Genomic DNA, 24,006 nt, shown 5'->3' with positions numbered 1-24,006 from the left:
CAGAAATTGTAGTATTTTTACACAATGGAATACTACTCAGCAATCAAAAATGAGGAAATCATGAAATTTGCAGGCAAATGGTGGGATCTAGAAAAGATCATTCTGAGTAAAATATCCCAGAAGGAGAAAGACAAACACGGTATATACTCACTTATATAGACCTAAAAGATATGATAAACATAATGAAATCTATACACCTAAAAAAGATAATCAAGAGAGCAGACACCGGGTAAAATGATCAATCCTCATTTAGAAAGACAGAAGGGATGTGCATTGAACGTATGACAGGAGTCTACTGAAGGCATCTGAAAGACTCTAACTAGCAGTGTTTTCAAAGCAAAGACTCATGACCAAACCTTCGGCAGAGTACAGGGAATTATATGAAAGAAGGGGAGTTAGTGTGGTGGGGATAGGATAGGAGCTCCACAAAGACCAAATATATCTGGGCACAGGGTCTTTTCTGAGACTGACATTCAACCAAGGACCATGTATGGATATAACCTAGAACCTCTGCTCGGGTGTAGCCCGTGGTAGCTCAGTAACCAATTGGTTTCCCATAGTAAGGGGAACAAGGACTATTTCTAACAGGAACTCAATGGCTGGCTCGTTGACCTAGCCACCCCCCAAGGGAGGAGCAGTCCTGCTAGGCCACAGAGGAGAGCTTTGCAGCCAGTCCTGAAGATACCTGATAAAACAGGATCAGATGAATGGGGAAGAGGTCCCCCCTATCAGTGGACTTGGAAAGGGGCAGGGTGGAGATGAGGGAGGGAGGGTGGGATTGGGAGGGAATGAGGGAGCGGGATACAGCTGGGATACAGAGTTAATAAAATGTAACTGATAAGAAAAAAATAAAATTTAAAAAAAAAAAAGAATCAGAGATCCACTCTGAAGAATCCCATAAAAACAATATAGTGGATGTTGTTATACAGACGCAGAGGACCTGGTGCAGACCCATGCAGGGCCTATGCATGCTGCTTTACTTTCTGTGGGTTCATATGATCTTTGCTAATGTTGATTCAGAGGGTGTTGTTTTCTTGCTGTCCTCCATCCTCTCTGGTTCTTAGACTCTTTCTGCCTCCACTTCTGTGAGGTTCCCTGAGATCTGAGGAGAGCGATTTGATGAAGATGTACTATTTAGCATTGAGTGTCCCAAGGTCTCTCACTCTCTGTGTAATGTCTGGCTGTGGGTTTTTATATTTGTTCCAATCTACTGCAGGAGGAAGCTTCTCTGATGATAGCTGAACAAGGCACTGATCTACGTGTAAAGCTAAATATCATTAGAAGTCATTTTATCACTACACTTTCTTTTCTTTTTTTTTTAAACCAGTAGTATTTAGTTTTAAGTCCCTGGGTTATCTAGTCTCAAGTTCTTGGTCACTTAAGCAGTGTCAGGTATATGGAATGAGCCTTAACTCAAGTCAGGTATTGGTTGGTTACTTCCATAAGTTTTGGGTCACTATTGCCCTAGCATATCTTGCTGATACTGCCTATATTTTCTTGTAGCAGTTTCACTATAATCCAAGTACTAAAAAGAGGAAGTAGGCACAGTCTCACCCTTAACCAAGAAGCTGTTTGCAATTGATAGCTACTAGGAAAGGGGAAAAAAAGCAGTTTTCTTCAGTAGGGTGACACCTGGTATATCAACTACACTTCAGAGCAGGCCTCATGTTCAGGAGTAATTAATCAACACAAAAAAAACTCCATGATTTTTTTTTATATGTCTATGCCTTCTTTGTAAAAGAGAGCAAAATTACTACGCTCTCTGGATGAAAGGTTTGGGAGGATTTGGAGGAAAGAATATGACCAAAATATATTGTATGAAAAAGATTTCAAATAATTATGTTTAATTAAAGCATGATCTAAGGCATGAATAGTTGGGTAGACCAAAAATAAATTTATTAGAGAGCTTCAATAAATGGTATTTTAAAATACACTAAGTGCATTTTCTGTGAGATTTTTGTCTCATGAAAATGTGAGAGGTTACATCAATGGAATCTTACCGATGTGGTTGCCTAAACATGACCTGAACAAGGAGAACACAAGTAAAGGTTCTAAAGTAGAAATAGGAAGCTATACCAGAGCTCAACCTTAGATAAAGAGCTTCAGGAAAGTAGGAAATGCTGAGAGTGGGAGAAATCGTCCTCCCCAGGGAAAAACTAACTAGCTGGTTATGAAATACCTAGTGCCCAGTCCTAAAAACATACTTATAAGTAACACTATAAAAACTGAGCAGGTTGTATTTATTGCTTAAAAATTCATACATGTGAAAAATAACAAGGTGAATACATGACAAAGATTGGAAGGAGAAAAGGAAGAGCAAAATTATATAATTATGTTACAAAGTAAAAATGTAAAAACAAATAAACATAAACTATACCAAGGAGCAAAAGAAACGAGAATGAAGAGGGACAAAAAAAGTTCATGCAAACTTTGAAACAACATAAAAGAACCAAATATTCGAGGTTTTAAGATTCAAGATTTATTTTTTTTTATTAACTAAAATTTTTTATTTAACTTCAAGATGTCATGGAATTTTAGGGAAAAAATACATGAATAAAAGAGGATGAATACAGCTGTATCTTGAGGTAGTGCTATTCCCAATTTTCTGAGAAAATGTCAGATTGATTTGCAAAGTGGTTGTACAAGTTTGCACTTCTATCAGCACTGGAGGAGGGTTCCCCTTTCTCCAAATCCACTCCAGCATGTGTTGTCCCTTGAGTTTTTTATTATTATTATTCTCATTAGTTACATTTTGTTAACTCTGTATCCCAGCTGTATCCCTCATTCCCTCCCCAATCCCACCCTCCCTCCCTCATCTCCTCCCTGCCCCTTTCCAAGTCCACTGATAGGGGAGGACCTCCTCTCCTTTCATATGACTCCGTTTTGTCAGGTATTTTCAGGACTGGCTGCAAAGTCCTCTTCTGTGGCCTAACAGTACTGCTCCTCCCTTGGGAGGTGGGGAGGTCAAAGAGCCAGTCATTGAGTTCCTGTTAGAAATAGTCCTTGTTCCCCTTACTATGGGAAACCAATTGATTACTGAGCTATCATGGGTCACATCCGAGCAGAGGTTCTAGGTTTTATCCTCTCATGGTCCTTGGTTGAGTGTCCATCTCAGAAAAGACCCTGTGCCCAGATATGTTTGGTCCTTGTGGAGCTCCTATCCTTTCCACATCAAACTCCCCTTCTTTCATATGATTCCCTGTACTCTGCCGAAGGTTTGGTTATGAGTCTTAGTATCTACTTTGGAACACTGCTAGGTAGAGTCTTTCAGATGCTTTCTGCGGTAGACTCCTGTCATATGTTCAATGCATATCCCATTTGTCTTTCTAAATGAGGATTGATCATCATACCTCGTGTGCGCTTTCTTGATTATCTTTTTTAGGTGTATAGATTTCATTATGTTTATCATATCTTTTAGGTCTATATAAGCTAGTATATTCCATGTTTGTCTTTCCCCTTCTGGGATACTTTACTCAGAATGATCTTTTCTAGATCCCACCATTTGCCTGCAAATTTCATGATTTCCTCCTTTTTGATTGCTGAGTGCTATTCCATTGTGTAAAAATACCACATTTTCTGTACCCATTCCTCCGTCGATGGACATCTGGGTTGTTTCCAGGTTCTAGCTATTACAAATAAAGCTGCTACAAACATGGTTGAGCAAATGCCTTATTGCGTACTTGAGCAAATTTTGGGTATATGCCTAGCAGTGGTATAGCTGGGTCTTGAGGAAGCACTATTCCTAATTGTCTGAGAAAGCGCCAGATAGATTTCCAGAGTGGCTGTACCAGTTTACATTCCCACCAGCAGTGGAGGAGGGTTCCCCTTTCACCACAACCTCTCCAGCATGTGTTGTCACTTGAGTTTTTCATCTTGGCCATTCTGATGGGTGTGAGGTGAAATCTCAGGGTCGTTTTGATTTGCATTTCCCTGATGGCTAATGAGGTTGAGCATTTCTTTAAGTGCTTCTCTGCCATTCGATATTCCTCTGTCGAGAATTCTCTGTTTAGCTCTGTTCCCCATTTTTTAATTGGATTACTTGGTTTCCTGCTTTTCAGCTTCTTTAGTTCTTTGTATATACTGGATATTAGCCCTCTGTCAGATAAAGGGTTAGTGAAGATTCTTTCCCAATCTGTAGGCAGTCGTTTTGTTTTGATGACATTGTCCTTTGCTTTACAGAAGCTTTTCCGTTTCATGAGGTCCCATTTATTGATTGTTGCTCTTAGAGCCTGTGCTGTTGGTGTTCTGTTCAGGAAGTTGTCTCCTGTGTTTATAGCAGCTTTATTTGTAATAGACGGAACCTGGAAACAACCCAGATGTCCATCAACGGAGGAATGGATACAGAAATTGTGGTATTTTACACAATGGAGTACTCTACCTAGAAGACTCTACCTAGCAGTGTTTTCAAAGAAGATACTAAGACTCATAACCAAACCTTCGGCAGAGTACAGGGAATCATATGAAAGAAGGGGAGTTAGTATGATGGGGAAAGGATAGGAGCTCCACAAGGACCAAATATATATGGGCACAGGGTCTTTTCTGAGACTGACATTCAACCAAGGACCATGTATGGATATAACCTAGAACCTCTGCTCAGATGTAGCCCGTGGTAGCTCGGTAACCAATTGGTTTCCCATAGTGAAGGAACAAGGACTATTTCTAGCAGGAACTCAATGGCTTGCTCGTTGACCTCCCCACCCCCCAAGGGAGGAGCAGTCCTGTTAGGCCACAGAGGAGAACTTTGCAGCCAGTCCTGAAGATACCTGATAAAACAGGGTCAGATGAAAGAGGAGGAGGTCCCCCCATCAGTGGACTTGGAAAGGGGCAGGGTGGAGATGAGGGAGGGAGAGTGGGACTGGGAGGGAATGAGGGAGCGGGATACAGCTGGGAAACAGAGTTAGTAAAATGTAACTGATAAGAAAAAAATAAAATTAAAAAAAAAAAAGATTTAGTATTGCCAAAGATGGATAATCAACATCATTGTCAAAGACAACAGAATAGAGAATTTCCCAAACCTAGAAAAGGATACAAATATCCAGGTATAGAAGTATCCAAGGTCATGTCATATTTTCTTCAGTCAAGTAATACTGCAATCGGGCCCTAAAGGTTTTTACATAAAGAGAAGCTACTCAAGGAAGAAGGAGCATTAAAACAACACGAAAGGGTATCCGAATTCACGAGACAAGCAGACTTCGCAGCATATGCCTCACCAGCAGGAAGAGAGTGCTTGACACTTTCTAGGCAGTAAAGGAGATTAAGTGCTTAGTCAGTCAGCACATTTTCCTAATCCTAAACCAAAGCTCATCCCACGATATTTTATAAATTCAAGTAAGTCACTCAAACAGCATTTTTTAATTCAAACATTTTAACACAATGCAATAGTCATACAGATTTCATGTGTACTGAAGAATGGCATAGAAAAACACCCAAAGCCTTTGCTGTCTGTAAATAAACCATTACATTTCTATAAAACAGAAAACTTTATATGAACTAACGGTACAATTGAAAGCATACAAGAGTCTTGAACCTGAGCCAAAGTGTTGAAAGGCAGTGTTGCTGCTGTTGGCATAGTGTGATGGCATGTGTAGTACAAAGTGCAGTGCTGTGTGTTTGGAATCAAGGCTACAGTGAACTTGTGCAGTATAACACAGGTGAGTGATACCCAAAACACCACAGGACAGTGCACATTCAGAAGCCTCGTACTGTTGCCAAATTTTTCACAACTCCACATTCGTATATGTAACTTTAGTTTAAAAAGATGTACCTAATCATCTTCAATCTCATTCGGAAGAGCAGATAGAATAGACACCAGAAGTGGTGGAAGAGAGAGAAGAGGATAGGAGCCTACCATAGAGGTCCTCTGAAAGGCTCCACCCAACAGGGGATCCAAGCAGATGCTGAGAATCACAGCCAAACTTTGGGCAGAGCACAAAGAGTCTGATGGAAGAAAGAGGATAAAAGGACATGGAGGGGACAGGAGCTCCACCAGGAGACCAACAAAGCTAAAAAATCTGAGCCCAGGGGGTCCTGCAGAGACTGATGCACCAACCAAGGACCATGCATGGAGAGGACATTGACCCCCATGCTCACGTGTAGCCAGTTGGCAACTCAGTCTTCATGTGGATACCCAAGTAAGGGGAGCAGAAGCTGCCTCTGCTGTGAACTTGATTGCCTGTTCTTGTATCACTTGCCACTGGAGATGCAGCTTTGCCAGGCCACAGAGGAAGATAATCCAGGCAGTCCTGATGAGACTTGAAAAACTAAGGTCAAATGGCAGGGTAGTAACTCCCTCTTTCAGTGGACTAAGGGAATGGGATAGTGAGGAAGAGGGAGGGAGGGTAGGACTGGCAGGAGTTGAAGTAGGAGCCTACAATCAGAATATAAAATGAACAAATTATAAAAAATAAAATAAAAAGTAAAAAGAAACATCCTAATATAAACACCCAGTGCTGTGAAGGATCCTAATCTAGAAATCTCTCAATCAAATCTAGTGACAATTGAGGTTAATCATCACATGAGTTACAAAATGAATGTAGTGAAGAGTTCTTTATGAACAATTAGTTACTGTAATTGACAATAGATTGAGCTCTCAAATTAAGGGACAGAGAGTTACTAAACAATATAAAAAAGTAATACAACCCAGTTACATGTTGCTTAAAAGAAACTTCGGGCAAGGAGATGGCTGGAATCAACAGGAAATAAACTAGGGGTTACTTGGTGAGAAGCCATATTCTGAAGTGGTTGACTGTAGAAAAATACTGACGTTTCAGCAACAAAGAAAGAAAGAAAATATTAGAACATGGGATGGGAGTCTGCTGAGGAGCTCAGTTCCAAATAAGGAGCACTCAGCTCCAAGCATAGAATGAGTGCAGCTTCAGAGGGTAAGGACCATGGCCGAAAACAAAGAGAGAGTCTCAGAAAACACACACTGTATTTTCAATAGTAAATAATCTAGAAAGGAGAAAAAGAAGGTGTGAGTAAGAGATAAAAGCTGCATGATGGATGAAAACCAAGAATAGGAAAGGTCAATACTAAAAAACATATTTAACAGTGGTCTCATTCCTGTACATAATGGCAGTCCAACCAGGTAGAAATCCTGAAGTCAGTATACCACATAGGTACTGGACTATCTTCTCTTCTCAGCAGTTTACTGTATAAGTAACAAAAAGAGTTCTTAAAGAGAGGGGCATGGGAGGAAATGATGGAGGGAGGATTGTAATGGGAGGGGATAAGGGAGGGGGCTACAGCTGAGATACAAAGTGAATAAGCTGTAATTAATATAAAAATCAAAATTTAATTAAAAAAAATTCCTGCTGAGCCAGGAGCTAAGTGATGCCAGGCGCAAACCTCTCCCTACATGGCAAAACTGACACTGAGAACCCAGGACAAGGGTCAGGTGACATAGTGTGAGAGGTGGCCTACAGAATTCATCTGGCTAGGGTGATAAAAAACGCGAGACAGAAACATGAGATTATATATAATGGAAATCTGGTCTGAGACAGGAGTGAAACTCATTAGCTTCCCAAAAGAGAAACAAGCAGTGGCAAGTACTGAAAGGTGCCAGGGTCTAAGTTATGCCAACGGAAAACTTTCCAACAGCCAGCCCTATCATTATACAACAACTGCCCATAGTAATAACAACCACTGCCAGATAAAAATCACATTTCTTGTCACAAGGCAGATAATATATAAAGTAAAATACCACATAAGATCTGCTCTGAATGGAAGACAAGATCAAATCTAACCGGAGAAAGAAACTAAGGGAGCACAGAGACAGATTCCAAATGTCTACCAAGCTGTGTGACAACATCTAGAGAGATTCTGCACCTTAATCTATCCCTTCATTTTTCTAGCTCCTTTACTTAATATCTAATTGTATGGAGGGATTGTCCCTCTTTCTTCTTCTGTCTTTTAAACAGGCTTTCCCATAGGGCACACATTAGCGTAAGCCTGGTCAACTCCCTGCCTCGGTCTTATGAGTGCATTGATCATTGAAAGAGATGGCCATCCAGTTATAAGAGGCATATAAAACACCAAATAAACATAAGAAAACCACCTCCCTATCTGGTGTTACAGGTAAAACACTAAATATATAGAACAAAAAGCACTGAAAGCAGTGAGGGAGGTACCACGCAACATATAAAGATCATATTAATAAAATGTTTCCTAACAGAAGTTCTACAAGCCAAGAGGGCATGGGATTTTATAATTCAAACTTGAAAGGCAGTAACTGCTAAGACAAATCATTATATCCAGCAAAGCTATATTTCAAAACTGAAGAAGTAAATGCTTATTATAATAAACACACAGTAAAGTAGCAAGCCTGTACTACAGAAAATATTTGTAAGACTACTATATCATGAAGATAAAGATAAATGCACCCATGAGGTCACAGGACAAAATAAAATGCATTAGAATAGCAGAAAAGCAAATGAGGACCAAACTAGTAAAGTAATAAACATAAAAACAAACACAAATGACAGGAATCACTGTATAATTTTGACTAATAACTCTGAATTTTAATAGTATCAATCTTCCAATCCAAACATAGACTTTTAGATTGTATAAAAAAACAGATACCATTTATTTATTGTCTATGAAAAAACACATTTCATTGACAAACACAAATATAACCTTAAATAAAGAACAGAAAATATATTCTAAGTAAATTGTACTAGGAATCAAGCAAGTATAACTATACTAATATCTGAGAAAAAAAAGATTTCAAACCAAGATTAGCCATATGAATCTCTTCATAGTTGTTAAAGAGGTAATCCAACCAGGAGATATAACAATTTTGAACATATATGCACTAAACATTATCACACATAATTTTATAAAATAAATATTCTTCATATAACTTCAATGTAATAATAATGAGTTATATCAATAGTTTGCTCTCATAATAGATAGGTCATCCAGATAAAAAGAAAATCAACAGAACTTCACTTGCTTTCTCGGAAGTCAGGAATACCAGGTAAGACGCCCCCCCACACACACACCAAGCAAGCCCTATGTCTGCCAGTTCTACCTAAAGCACACCCAACAGCCTTATACTGCACTTCATCCCCTGGGCTCCATTTTCTGGCTCACAACTCCACCTGTTTCCTGGAGACCATAACAGCACCAGAGACCCCAGGCCATGGTGGTACTACAGAAGCTGAGGCAAGGTTAACACTCAAAATCCCAGAGGTCACAAAAACCACGAGAGACACCTTACTAAACCTGAAGACACACTGAACAAACCAGACCACTAGGGCACTCAGATCTCTCAGACTGAGAGGAAATAAAAACTGAGGGGGAAAACATTTAAAAATGCCCATTTAAGCAAAGATAAACTAAAAAATCAGCACCTAAACCTATAACAACCCCAAACCCCAGATGACTAGAAGCCAGTGTGAGAACACGATCAACAATAACCCAAGCAATATGGCACAACCCAACTATCCTACTACAACAAGCCCTTGATATTCCAACACAGCTGAAGCACAAAAATGACATCAAATCCAACCTATGAAGATGATAAAGACCTTTTTAAAGAGGCAATGAATATATCCCTTAAAGAAATATAGTAAAATATAACCAAACAGATGAAAGAAATTAATAAAACTGTTCAAGACCTGAAAGTGGAAATAGAAGCAATAAAGAAAATACAAAGTAAAGAAATCCTGGAGAAGGAAAACCTAAATAAGCAAATATAAACTACAGATATAAGCATGACCAACAGAATACAAGAGACAGAAGGAAGAGACACTCTTAGGAAAAGAAGGTATGAGAGAAGAAATTGATACATTAGACAAAGAAAATGTTAAATCTAAAAATTTCCTGACACAACACACCCAGGAAATCTGGGACACTATAAAAAGACCAAATCTAAGAATAGTAGAAATAGAAGAAGATTCCCAGATCAAAATCCCAGAAAATATTTTCAACAAAATCATAGAAGAAAATTTCAACGGGTAGAGAGATGGCTCAGAAGTTGAGAGCACTGTCTGCTCTTCTAGAGTTCCTGAGTTCAATTCCCACCAACCACATGGTAACTCACAACCATCTATAACAAAAGCCCATGCCCTCTTCTGGTGTGAAGGCATACATGCAGTCAGAAAATTTCTCTAATGTCAAAACCAAGATTTTATAAATATACAAGAAGCTTACAGACCAGAAAAGAAAATCCTCCTGCCAAATAATAATTAAAACAATAAATGTACAAAACAAACAAATATTAAAAGTTGAAAGAAAAAAAGGCCAAGTAATATATAAGGGAAGACCTATTAGAATTAGGAGGGAATGAAAGAGGAGGCTGCAGCTGGGATACAAAGTGAACAAACTGTAATTAATATAAAAATATATAAATATAGTGAATATATACATACAATATATACATATAATGCTTATCCATTATTAAAAAATGTGTTTCAAAAAAACTTACAATGGACTTCTCAACAGAGACTAAAAGAAAAAAAGGCCTAGGCAGACGTCATACAGACTCTAAGAGACCACAGAAGTCAGCCAAGACTACTATACCCAGCAAAACTTTGATAACCATAAATGGACAAAACAAGATATTCCTTGACAAAACCAAATTTAAGCAGTATCTATGCACAAATTCAGCTCTACAGAGGATATTAGGAGAAAAACTCCAGCCCATGGAGATTAACTGCACCCAAGAACATGCAGGAAATAAATAACTGCACACCAAAAGTAGGGAAACAGACATTCACACACACACACACACACACACACACACACACCCTACCATCACCAACATCAAAATAGTAGAAATTAACAATCATTAGTCATTAACATCTTTCAACATCAGTGGACTCAATTTCCCAATGAAAAGACACAGGCTAACAAAATGGATGTGGATCCATCATTTTGCTGCATAAGAAACACAGCTCCAGGGATCCAAGATGACAGTGCCAACAACACACTGTGTCTGATGAGCAGGGCAGCAGTGACTGCACAGTGAACAACAGATCAAAATGTGGGTCCCAAAACACAAGTGATTGTGTTCCCCAAATGAGAGGAAAACCCACAATGTGGAAAGCAATCAGGTCTGATCTCAGGTCACCCAGCTAAACCCTGGAAGAGTTCCCAAGTTCTCCACAGGCACTCATTCACCAATCCAGAGCCACATGCCTGTGTGCTCTGAACACTGTGTGCTCAGACAGAACTGTGGGCCCCACAACACCAGAGACTGGGTTTCCCAGTCAAAAGGAAATCCCACAGTGAAAGAAGCAATCAGGTCTAACCTCAGGTCACCCAGACAATTCCTAGAAAAGGTCCCAGGCTCAGGCATGCACTCAGCTGCCAGCCCAGAGACACACCTGCATGCCCAAATCAGACAAAATCTAAGAATAAATGATAAAGAAGATTACATGCTCCAAAGTACACAAAATAGTTTCAAGAAAATCATAGAAGAAAATACTTCCCAGTGGAGGAATGGATACAGAAATTGTAGTACATCTACACAATGGAATATTACTCAGCAATAAAAAAAACAAGGAAATCATGAAATTTGCAGGTAAATACTGGGATCTGGGAAAAAGCATCCTGCATGAGCTATCCCAGAAGCAGAAAGACGCACAAGGTATATACTCACTCATATAGACATATAATATAAGATAAACCTACTAAAATCTGTACACCTAAGGAAACTAATCAAGAGGAAGGACTCTTGCTAAAATGCTTAATCCCTATCCAGAAAAGCAAAGAAGATGGACATCAGAAGAAGGAGAAAAGAGGGGACAAGTCAGGAGCCTGACACAGAGGACCTCTAAAAGGCTCTGCCCTTCAGACTATCAATGCAGATGCTGAGACTTAAGGGCAACCTTTGGGCAGAGTGCAGGTTATCTTATGAAAGAAGTGGGAAACAGTAAGATCTGCAGAGGACAGGAACTCCACAAGGAGAGCAAAAGAACCAAAAAATCTGAGCACATGAGTCTTTCCTGAGACTGATACTCCAACCAAGACTGTGCATGGAGATAACATAAGACCCCTGCACAGATGTAGCCCATGGCAGTTCAGTATCCAAGTGGGTTCCATTGTAATAGGAACACGGACTGCCTCTGACATGAACTGATTGGCCTGCTCTTTAATTACCTCCCACTGAGGGGGAAACAGCATTACCAGGCCACAGAAGAAGATAATGCAGCCATTCCTGATGAGACCTAATTGACTAGGATCAGAAGGAAGGAAAAGAAGACCTCCTCTATCAGTGGACTTGCAGAGGGACATGGATGCAAAAGGTGGAGGAAGGGAGGAATTGGGACAGGAGGAGGGAGGGAACCACAGGGGGGATACAAAGTGAATAAAGTGTAATTAATAAAGACTTTTTAAAAAAGAAAATATTCCCAACTTAAAGAAAAAGATGTACTTAAACATACAAAAGGCATACAGAACACCAAATAGACTAGACCAAAAAAGAAATTCCTCAAGTCACATCATAGTCAAAACAGTAAATCTACAGAACAAAGAGAAATATTAAAAGCTGCAAAAGAAAAAGGCAAGGTAACATACAAAGGTAAACCTATCAGAATCACACCAGACTTCTCAACAGAAACCATGAAAGACAGAAGGGCCTGAGCAGATGTCATGCAGACTCTAAGAGAACACAGATGTCAAACACAAACTACTATATCCAGCAAAGCTTTCAATCAACATAGATGGAGAAAACAAGGCATTTCATGACAAAACTAAACTTAAACAATATCTGCACAACAACCCAGGCCTACAGGAGATAATAGAAGGAAAACTTCAATCTAACAAAATCAACAATAGCCAAGAAAACACAGGACAGAAAACCTCACAACAAAAAATCAAAAGAAAACAAGCACACAAACACACCCTCACCACCAACTCCACAAATAGAAGGAACTAATGTTCATTGGTCACTATCATCTATTAACATCAATGAAATCAACTCTCCAGTAAAAAGATACACACTAACAGAATGGTTGTAGAAACAGGATCCAACATCCTGGTGCATCCAAGAAACAAACCATTGCAACAATGACAGATACTACCTCAGAGTAAAGGGCTGGAAAAAGATTTTTTCAAGTAAATGAACCCAGAAAACAAGCTGGAGTAGCTATCCTAATATCTAATAAGATAGATTTTCAACCAAAATTAATCAAGAAAGATGAGGAGGGACACTTCATTCGCATCAAAAGATTTTTCCACCATGAGGACATCACAATCCTGAACATCTATGCCCCAAATACAAGAGCACCTGCATTCATAAATGGAACATCATTAAAGTTCAAATCACACATTGATCTCAAAACCTTAATAGTGGGATAGTTCAACACTGCACTCTCACCAAGGGACAGATCATCTAGACAGAAGCTAAATAGGGAAATACAGACACTTACAGAGTTCCTAAATCAAATGAACCTAATAGATGTTTACAGAACTCTTCACCCCAACTCAAAAAAGTATACCTGCTTCTCAGCACCCCACAGAACCTTCTCCAAAATCGACCATATAGTCGGACAGAAAGCAACCCTCAATAGGTACAAGAAGATTGAAATAATTCCTTGTATCCTATCTGACCACTACAGACTAAAACTAGAACTCAACAACAACAGAAATTAGAAAAAAAAAGCCTACATATGCATGGAAACTAAACTACTCTCTACTCAATGACAGCTTGGTCAGGGAAGAAAAAAAAAAGAAAGTGAAGATTTCCTAAACTTCAATTAAAATGAAGGCACAACATACCCCAACTTATGGGACACAATGAAAGCAGTGATAAGAGGAAAGTTATATAGCATTAAGTACCTCCAGAAAGAAGTCTGAGACGTCCCATATAAGCAACCTAAGTGCAGACCTGAAAGCCCTATGGGGGGGGGGGGGCGGAACAGACACACCCAAGAGGAATAGATGATTGGAAACAATCAAACTCAGGGCTGAAATCAATAAATTAAAAACAAATGAAACAATTCAATAATCAATGAAACCAAGAGCTGGTTCTTTGTGAAAATAAAGATAGACAAACCCTTAGCCAAATTAACTAAAAGGCAAAGAGAAACTATCCAAACTGGCAAAATCAGAAATGAAAAGAGAGACATAACGACAGACACTGAGGAAATCCAAACAATCATTAGGTCTGACTAAATAACCTATATGCCACAAAATTTGAAAATCTAAATGAAATGGACAATTTTCTTGATATAGTCCATTTACCAAAGCTAAACCAAGAAAATGTAAATAGATTAAACAGTCCTATATTCTCCAAGGAAATAGAAGCAGTTATCAAAAGTCTCCCTGCCACAAAAAGCTCAGGGCCTGATAGTTTCAGCGCAGAATTCTACCAGACTCTCAAAGAAGAGCTGGCACCAATACTCTTCAAACTATCCCACGAAATAAAAATGGAAGGAACATCACCACACTCCTTCTATAAGACCACAGTAACTTTCATACTTAAACCACACAAAGACCCAACAACAACAACAACAACAACAAAAAAAACAGAATTTCAGACCTTTCTCTCTTATGAACATTGACACAAAAATATTCAACAAAATACTTGCAAACTGAATCCAAGAAGCTATAAAAAATATCATCCACCATGACCAAGTCGGCTTCATTCCAGGCACGCACGGTTGGTTCAATATATGGAAATCCATCAATGTAATCCACTATAAAATCAAACAGAAGGAAAAAAAACCCATGATCATCTCCTTAAACAACAAAAAAGCATTTGACAAAAGTCCACACCCATTCATGTTTAATGTTTTGGAGAGGTCAGGGATACAAGGCACATATCTAAGCATAGTAAAGGAATGGACAAAGAAATTGGGGCACATTTATGCAATGGAATACTACTCAGCTATTAAAAACAAGAAAATCATGAAATTTGCAGGCAAATAGATGGAGCTAGAAAAGACCATTCTGAATGAAGTAACCCATAAGCAGAAAGACGCACATGGTATACACTCATTTATAAGTGGATATTAGCCATCTAATATATGATAGCCATACTAAAATCTATAGACTTAAAGATGCTAAACACTAAGGAGGACTCTAGGGAGAATGCTTAAATCTCATTCAGAATGCCAAACAGGATAGACACCTCAAGTGGTAGAAGAGAGGAAACAGGATGGGGGCCTACTACAGAGGGTCCTCTGAAAAGCTCCACCCAACAGGAGATTGAAGCAGATGCTGAGACTCACAGCCAAACTTTGGGCAGAACACAGGGAGTCTTATAGAAGAAGAAGGAGATGAGGATAGAAGGGCATGGAGTGGACAGGAGCACCATAAGGAGACCAAGAAAGCTAAAAAAAAATCTGAGCCCACGGGGTCCTGCAGAGACTAATGCACCAACCAAGAACCATTCATGGACAGGACATAGACACCCCTGCTCAAATGTAGCCAATTGGCAGCTCAGTCTCCATGTGGGTACCCGAGTAAGGGGATCAGGGGCTGCTTCTTTCATGAACTCAGTTGCCTGCTCTTTGGTGTCCCTGGTGATGTGCCCTTACCAGGCCACAAAGGAAGAGGATCTAGGCAGTCCTGATGAGATTTATAAAGTTGGATCAGATTTATAAAGTAGGCAGGGGAGGAGAACTCCCCCTTTCAGTGGATTAGGGGAAGAGAAAAGGGGGGATGAGGGAAAGAGGGTGGGACTGGGAGGAGTTGAGGGAGGTGGCTTCAATCTGGGTATGTAATGAAAAAAATGTGAAAAAAATTAAATTAAAAAAAGAAACACACCTCAGCAACAAAGATAGGCATTACCTCAGAAGAAAGGACTGGAAAAGGGTTTTTAAAGCAAATGGACCCAAGAAGCAAACAGGAGTAACCAGTCTAATATCTAATAAAATAGACTTTCAGCCAAAATTAACCAAAAGAGATGAGGAAAGTCATACTCTTCAAAGTAAAATTTCACCAGGAAAACATCACAATTCTGAACATTTATGCTCCAAATACAAGGGCACTCTCATTTGTAAAAGAAACATTAATAAAACTTAAACCACACATAGCTCCCCACACATTAATAGTGAGTTACTTCAAAATCCCACTCTCATCAATGTATACATCATCTAGACAGTCACTAAACAGAGAAATAATGGAACAGGCATTAAAACTCAAACAGACCTAACAGATTTCTACAGAACATTTCATCCAAACACAAAAGAATATACTTTTTTCTCAGCACCCCTGAAACCTTTTCTAAAATATATTTGGTTACAAGGCAAGTCTCAACGATACAAAAAAATTGAAATAATCCCCTGTATCTTAGCAGACCACCATGAATTAAAGCTGGACTTCAACAACAGAAAGCATACAATTTCATGGAAACTGAACAACTTTCTACTCAGTGACTACTGGGTCAAAGAAGAAATAAAGACATTAAAGACTTTCTAGAATTCAATGAAAATGGATGTACAACTTACCCAAACTTTTGGGACACAATGAAAGAAGTGGTAAGAGGAAAGTTCATAGCACTAAATGCCTTCATAAAGAAGTAAGTGAGATCTCCTCCTCCTGAGGGGGGAGCAGCCTTACTAGGCCACAAAGGAAGACAATGCAGCCACTCTTGATGAGATCTGATAGACTAGGATCAGAAGGAAGAGGAGGAGGACCTCCCCCATCAGCAGACTTGGGGAGGGGCATGTGTGGAGAAAGGGGAGGGAAGATGGGATTGGGATGGGAGGAGGGAGTGTGCACAGGAGAAATACAAAGTGAATAAACTGTAATTAATAAAAATTTTAAAAAAAAAGTTAGTGAGATCTCATACTAGTAACTTAACAGCTCACCTGAAAGCTCTGGAACAAAAATAAGCAAACATACTCAAGGGGAGTAGATGGCAAGAAATAAACTCATGGCTAAGGGCAATAAAATAGAAACAAACAGAATTAAAAAAAATTAATAAAACATAGAGTTGAGCCCTTTGGAAAAAATCAACAAGATAAACAAATCATTAGGAAAAATAACTAAAAGGCAGAGAGAGAATATCCAAATTGACAAAATCAGAAACAAAATGGGCAGGTATAACAAACAAGGAAATTAAAAGAAATCATTAGGTCTTGCCTCAAAAAACCTGTATTCCAGAACACGGGGGCAAGATGGCGGCACCGGGAGGACTCTCATTCTGACCAGCAGCACAGCAGGATCGATCGGCACAGTGACCAGCAATCAGAATTCGAGGCCATAAAACACAAGTGATGGTGTTTCCCAGGTGAGAGGATACCCCACGGTGGGGGATTCAATCAGCTTTTAACTCACCCTGCTAAACCACAGAAGAGATCCCAGTTCCGCCAGACGCTGGGTCGCCAGCCCAGAGCTACACGCCAGTGTGCTTTGGTCGCCAACCCAGAGCCACATGCCAATGTGCTCTGGTCACGGTCCCAGACTCAACTGTGCTCAACACAACATCAGAGACTGGAATCTCTAGTCGAGAGATAACCCCACGGTGCAGGAAACGATTGGGACCGACCTTAGGTCATCCAGACATCCCCTGGAAAAGACTTGAGTTCCACGGGTGCCCCAGGAGCCAGCCCAGAGCCAGAGCAGGGGACGCAGGCTCCAGCACAGAGCCCTGCCTGCGCTCCTGATTCGCTGCCTCAGATAGAACTGTGGGCCTCAGGGGACCAGAGACTGAGTTTCACTCCCACAGGGAGGGAATCGGCTGATCTGATCTTAGAGCACTCAGCCCGACACCCCCACCCCGAAAAGGTCTCAGGAAAATTTTCCAGTTTAGGCAGATGCCCAGACTCCCAAAGGCCAGAAAGGCAGAGCCAAACGTGTCTGTGCCTGCAGGTTCTACTCGCCATCCCAGACATAAGAGCGGTCCCCAATCTGGCCCAGAAGGGGACACACACTGCCAGCCCAGATCAGAGCTTAGACCCTCTGGGACAAAGCAGCATTCTCAGCCGCCATCCCAGACCCGGGTGCACAGAGTCCGGACTAGAGAGGCGCCTGCAGCCGCCATCCCAGACAGGGACACACAGGCTTCCAGCTGAGAGTGAGGCGCCCAGGCTACTGACCAGAGAGGAGTCCTCAGATGCCAGCCTAGAGAGGAGTGCACAGCATCCAGACCAGATCGGCGCCCCTAGGCACCAACTCAACCTAGGCGCACATTCTCCAAACCCAGAGCAGAGCACTCAGCCCCTAGCCCAGAGACTTGCTGGGTGCTCCTCTCACCTTCCAGAACAGAACTGTGTGCCCCAGGATACCAGACTGAGTTTCCCTGTTGGGAGAAAACCCCACAGCTAGGGAATCAACAGGATCTTCAAGAGGGCTGTACCTGAAAAACAGTGTAACAACAACAACAACAGCTCACTAAATTCAGAACGAGAAACCCAGCAGCGGGGCAACTATCTTGAGAACTTCTACAGGTGAGAGGAGAGCCCCCTAACTAACAAAGGCCACAGCTACTACTCAGGTCTATACACCTGAGATGAGCAGTGGCAATTCCTGAGAAACACTGGCCATACAGTAACCATAACCAAAAAGCAGAGGAGGACTTCTTCAGGAAAAATCGTCTTCTGGCCAAGGGGATTCTCCCTACCTCAGGACTCCAGGAAGCACAGAAACTAACAGCCAACACCTAAAACAGCCCAATGGATAGAGGTTAGCATAAAAGCCCAACCAACAAAAGACAGAGCAATATGGCATCTCCAGAACACAGCCATCCAGGGGCAAGCAGCCCTGGACAACCCAGCATAATAGAAAATCAAGAAGATGACCTTACATCTATGCTGATGAAGAGGCTAATAGAGGAAACAAATAAAATACATAAAGAATTAGAGGAAGATAAAACCAAACAGATGATGGCTATCCATAAAGAAATGGAGGAAGTTAAAGACAAGCAGATTAGGGCCATCCGTGAAGAAATACGGGAAGATGCAGCCAAACAGTTTGCGGCCTTCAAAGAAGAAATAATTAAATCACTGAAAGAAATAAAAGAAACAGAGCTGAAGGAACTAAAAGAAAAAGAGGAAAATACAATCAGTCAGGTGAAGGAAGTAAACAAAATAACTCAAGACCTGAAGATAGAACTGGAAAAATTAAAGAAAACACAAATGGAAGAAATAATGGAGAGGAAGAATTTAGGGAAGAAAACAGGAACTACAGAGGTAAGCATAACCAACAGACTACAAGAGATGGAAGAAAGAATCTCAGGTGTAAAAGATACAATGGAAGAAATCAATGTTTCTGTCAAAGAAAATGTTAAATCCAAAAAATTCCTGACACAGACCATCCACGAAATCCAAGACAATATGAAAAGACAAAACCTAAGAATAATAGGAATAGAGGAAAAAGAAGATTCTCTTCTCCAAGGCCCAGAAAATATTTTCAACAAAATCATTGAAGAAAATTTCGCCAAGTTAAAGGAGAGGCCAATAAGAATACAAGAGGCCTACAGGACACCCAACAAATTTGACCAGAAAAGAAAATCCTCCCGACACATAATAATCAAAACAGTAAGTATACAGAACAAAGAAAAAAATACTAAAAGCTGTAAGGGAAAAAGGCCAAGTAACATATAATGGCAAACTTAATAGAATCACACCTGACTTTTCAACAGAGACTATGAAAGCTAGAAGGGCCTGGACAGATATCATGCAGACCCCAAGAGAACACTGATGTCAGCCCAGGCTACTATACCCCAGAAAAACTCTCAGTCCTCATAGACGGAGAAAACAAGATATTCAATGACAAAAACAAATTTCATCAATACCTACACACAAATCCAGCATTACAGAAGACACTGGAGGGGAAAATACAACCCAAGAAAATTAGCTTCTGTCAAGAAAACACAGGAAATAATTAACCTTACTACAGTAAAACAAAAAACAACCAAGCACACGACATTATGACCACAGCCAACATCAAAATCAAAGGATCTAACGGCCACTGGTCATTAATCTCTCTCAACATCAATGGACTCAACTCTCCAATAAAAAGACACAGACTAATAAAATGGATACGTAAACAAAACCCAGCAATCTGTTGCATTCAAGAAACACACCTAAGGCACAAAGATAGACATTACCTGAGGGTAAAGGGTTGGAAAACGACTTTCCAATCAAATGGACCCAAGAAGCAAGCAGGAGTAGCCATTCTAATGTCGGATAAAATAGACTTTCAACCAAAACTAATAAAAAGAGATGGAGAAGGACACTTCACACTCATCAAGAGAAAATTCCACCAGGAAGACATCACAATCCTGAACATCTATGCCCCAAATACAAGAGCACCCACAATTATAAAAGAAACATTGATAAAACTTAAACCACATATAGATCCCGACACATGAATAGTGGGAGACTTCAACACCCCACTCTCAACAAAGGACAGGTCAACAAAACAGAAATTAAACAAATAAACAATGTCTCTAACAGAGGTCATGAATCAAATGGACCTCACAGATATTCACAGAACCTTACACCCATACACAAAAGAATTTACCTTCTTCTCAGCACCTCATGGAACCTTCTCCAAAATAGACCATATAGTTGGTCACAAAGCCAGCCTCAACAGATAAAAGAAGATTGAAATAATACCTTGTGTCCTGTCTGACCACCATGGAATAAAGCTGGACCTCAACAACAACAGAAATAGCAAAAAGCCTACACACACATGGAAACTGAACAACTTGTTACTAAATGACAGCTGGGTTAGGGAAGAAATAAAGAAAGAAATTAAAGTCTTCCTAGAACTCAATGAAAATGAAGACATAACATACCCAAACTTGTGGGACACAATGAAAGCAGTGCTAAGAGGAAAGTTCATAGCACTAAGTGCCTTCAAGAAGAAATTCGAGACAGCTCATTCAAGCAACTTAATGGCCCACTTAAAAACCCTAGAAAAAGAAGAAGCAGACACACCAAAAAGGAGTAGAAGGCTGGAAATAATCAAACTCAGGGCTGAAATCAATCAATTAGAAACAAATAAAACAATTCAATGAATCAATGAAACCAAGAGCTGGTTCTTTGAGAAAATCAACAAGATCGACAAACCCTTAGCCAAGCTAACTGAAAGGCAGAGAGACACCACCCAAATCAACAAAATCAGAAATGAAGAGGGGGACATAACTACAGACACTGAGGAAATCCAAACAATCATTAGGACTTACGTCAAAAGACTATATGCCACAAAATTTGAAAATCTAAATGAAATTTTCTTGATCGATTTGACTTACCAAAGCTGAATCAGGACCAGGTAAATCAATTAAATAGTCCTAGATACCCCAAGGAAATAGAAGCAGTCATCAAAAGTCTCCCATCCAAAAAAAGCCCAGGACCAAATGGTTTCAGCGCAGAATTCTACCAGACCTTCAAAGAAGAGCTAACTCCAATTTTCTTAAACTATTCCACAAAATAGAAACAGAAGGAACATTACCAAACTCATTCTATGAAGCCACAGTCACCTTGGTACCTAAACCTCACAAATACTCAACAAAGAAAGAGAATTTCAGGCCATTCTCCCTTATGAACATTGATGCAAAAATACTTAACAAAATACTTGCAAACCAAATACAAGAACACATCAAAGATATTATCCATTATGACCAATTGGGCTTCATCCCAGGTAGGCAGAGGTGTTTCAATATACGGAAATCCATCAATGTGATCCACCATATTAACAAACTAAAAGAAAAAAACCACATGATAATCTCCATAGATGCTGAAAAAGTATTTGACAAAATCCAACATCCATTCATGTTTAAAGCATTGGAGAGATCAGGGATACAAGGCACATATCTAAATATAGTAAAGGCGATATACAGCAAGCCTATAGCCAACATCAAACTGAATGGAAAGAAACTTAAAGCAATCCCACTGAAATCAGGGACAAGACAAGGCTGCCCACTGTCTCCATATCTCTTCAACATAGTGCTGGAAGTCCCTGCTAGAGCAATAAGACAGATGAAGGAGATCAAGGGGATACAAATTGGAAAGGAAGAAGTCAAATTATCACTATTTGCAGATGATATGATAGTATACATGAGTGACCCCAAAAACTCTACCAGGGAACTCCTACAGCTGATAAATACCTTCAGCAAAATGGCCAGATACAAAATTAACTCAAAAAAATCAGTAGCACTCCTGTATACAAAAGACAAAAGGGCTGAGAAAGAAATTAGAGAAACAACACACTTCACAATAGCCACAAATGATATAAAGTACCTTGGTGTAACCCTAACCAAGCAAGTCAAAGACTTGTATGAAAAAAAATTTCAAGTCTCCGAAGAAAGAGTTAGAAGAAGATATGAGAAAATGGAAAGATCTCCCATGCTCATGGCTTAGCAGAAGTAACATAGTAAAAAATGGCCATCCTACCAAAAGCAATCTACAGATTTAATGCAATTCCCATCAAATTGCCAACACAATTCTTTACAGACCTGGAAAGAAAAATTCTTAACTTCCTATGGAATAACAAGAAACCCAGAATTCCTAAAATAATCCTCTACAATAAAAGATCTTCTGGAGGTATCTCCATCCCGGATCTTAAGCTATACTTTAGAGCAACAGTTATAAAAAACTGCATGGTACTGGCATAGAAACGGAATGGTGGATAAATGGACCCGAACAGAAGACCCAGAAATTAACCCACACATTTATGAACACCTGATCTTTGACAAAGATGCCAAAACCATACAGTGGAAAAAAGATAGTATCTTCAACAAATGGTGCTGGTCCAACTGGATGTCTACATGTAGAAAAATGAAAATAGATCCATACTTATCACCCTGCACAAAACTGAAGTCCTAGTGGATCAAAGACCTCAACATAAAACCAGATACTCTAAATCTGTTAGAAGAAAAAGTGGGGAACAGCCTAGAACTCATTGGCACAGGAGACAACTTCCTGAACAGAACACCAACAGCACAGGCTCTAAGAGCAACAATCACTAAATGGGACCTCATGAAACTGAAAAGCTTCTGTAAAGCAAAGGACAATGTCATCAAAACAAAACGCCTGCCTACAGATTGGGAAAGAATCTTCACTAACCCTTTATCTGACAGAGGACTAATATCTAGTATATACAAAGAACTAAAGAAGCTGAAAAGCAGCAAGCCAAGTAATCCAATTAAAAAATGGGGAACAGAGCTAAACAGAGAATTCTCGACAGAGGAATATCGAATGGCAGAGAAATGCTTAAAGAAATGCTCAACCTCATTAACCATCAGGGAAATGCAAATCAAAATGACCCTGAGATTTCACCTCACACCCATCAGAATGGCCAAGATGAAAAACTCATGTGACAACACATGCTGGAGAGGTTGTGGAGAAAGGGGAACCCTCCTCCACTGCTGGTGGGAATGTAAACTGGTACAGCCACTTTGGAAATCTATCTGGCGCTTTCTCAGACAATTAGGAATAGTGCTTCCTCAAGACCCAGCTATACCACTGCTAGGCATATACCCAAAATTTGCTCAAGTACGCAATAAGGACATTTGCTCAACCATGTTTGTATCAGCTGTATTTGTAATAGCCAGAAGCTGGAAACAGCCCAGATGCCCCTCAACTGAAGACTGGATGCAGAAATTGTGGTACATCTATACAATGGAGTATTACTCTGCAATGAAAAATAAGGAAATCATGAAATTTGCATGTAAATGGTGGGACCTGGAAAGGATCATCCTGAGTGAGCTGTCCCAGAAGCAGAAAGACACACATGGTATATACTCACTCATATAGACTTATAGGATAAACCTAAAATCTGTCCATCTAAAGAAACCAATTAAGAGAGAGGACCCTGACTAAAACGCTGAATCCCCATCCTGAAAGTTTGGACATCAGAAGAAGAAGAAAGCAGGAAACAACCTAGGAACCTGCCACAGAGGGCCTCTGAAAGGCTGTGCCCTGCAAACTATCAAAGCAGACGCTGAGACTTTATGGCCAACTGTTGGATGGAATCTTATGTAAGAAGTGGAATATAGTAGGTTATGGAGAGGACAGGAACCCCACAAGGAGAGCAACAGAACTAGAAGATTTCAACACAGGGGTCTTCCCAGAGACCCATACTCCAACCAAGTACCAGGCATGG

At 40.0% G+C, this 24,006-nt stretch overlaps 1 pseudogene; it reads left to right on the top strand.

Annotated features, from left to right (window-relative positions):
- The first annotated feature begins 5,575 nt into the window (after positions 1-5,575).
- Positions 5,576-24,006, top strand: part of LOC129665482 (60S ribosomal protein L26-like) — a 69,213-nt pseudogene continuing 50,782 nt past the window's right edge.

The sequence above is a fragment of the Psammomys obesus genome, unplaced genomic scaffold (genome assembly GCF_907164565.1).
Source record: "Psammomys obesus unplaced genomic scaffold, mPsaObe1.curated_primary_1811, whole genome shotgun sequence".
Classification (NCBI taxonomy): Eukaryota; Metazoa; Chordata; class Mammalia; order Rodentia; family Muridae; genus Psammomys; species Psammomys obesus.
Note: the sequence above shows the minus strand (reverse complement) of the source record. Positions and strands in the feature narration are given on the sequence as shown.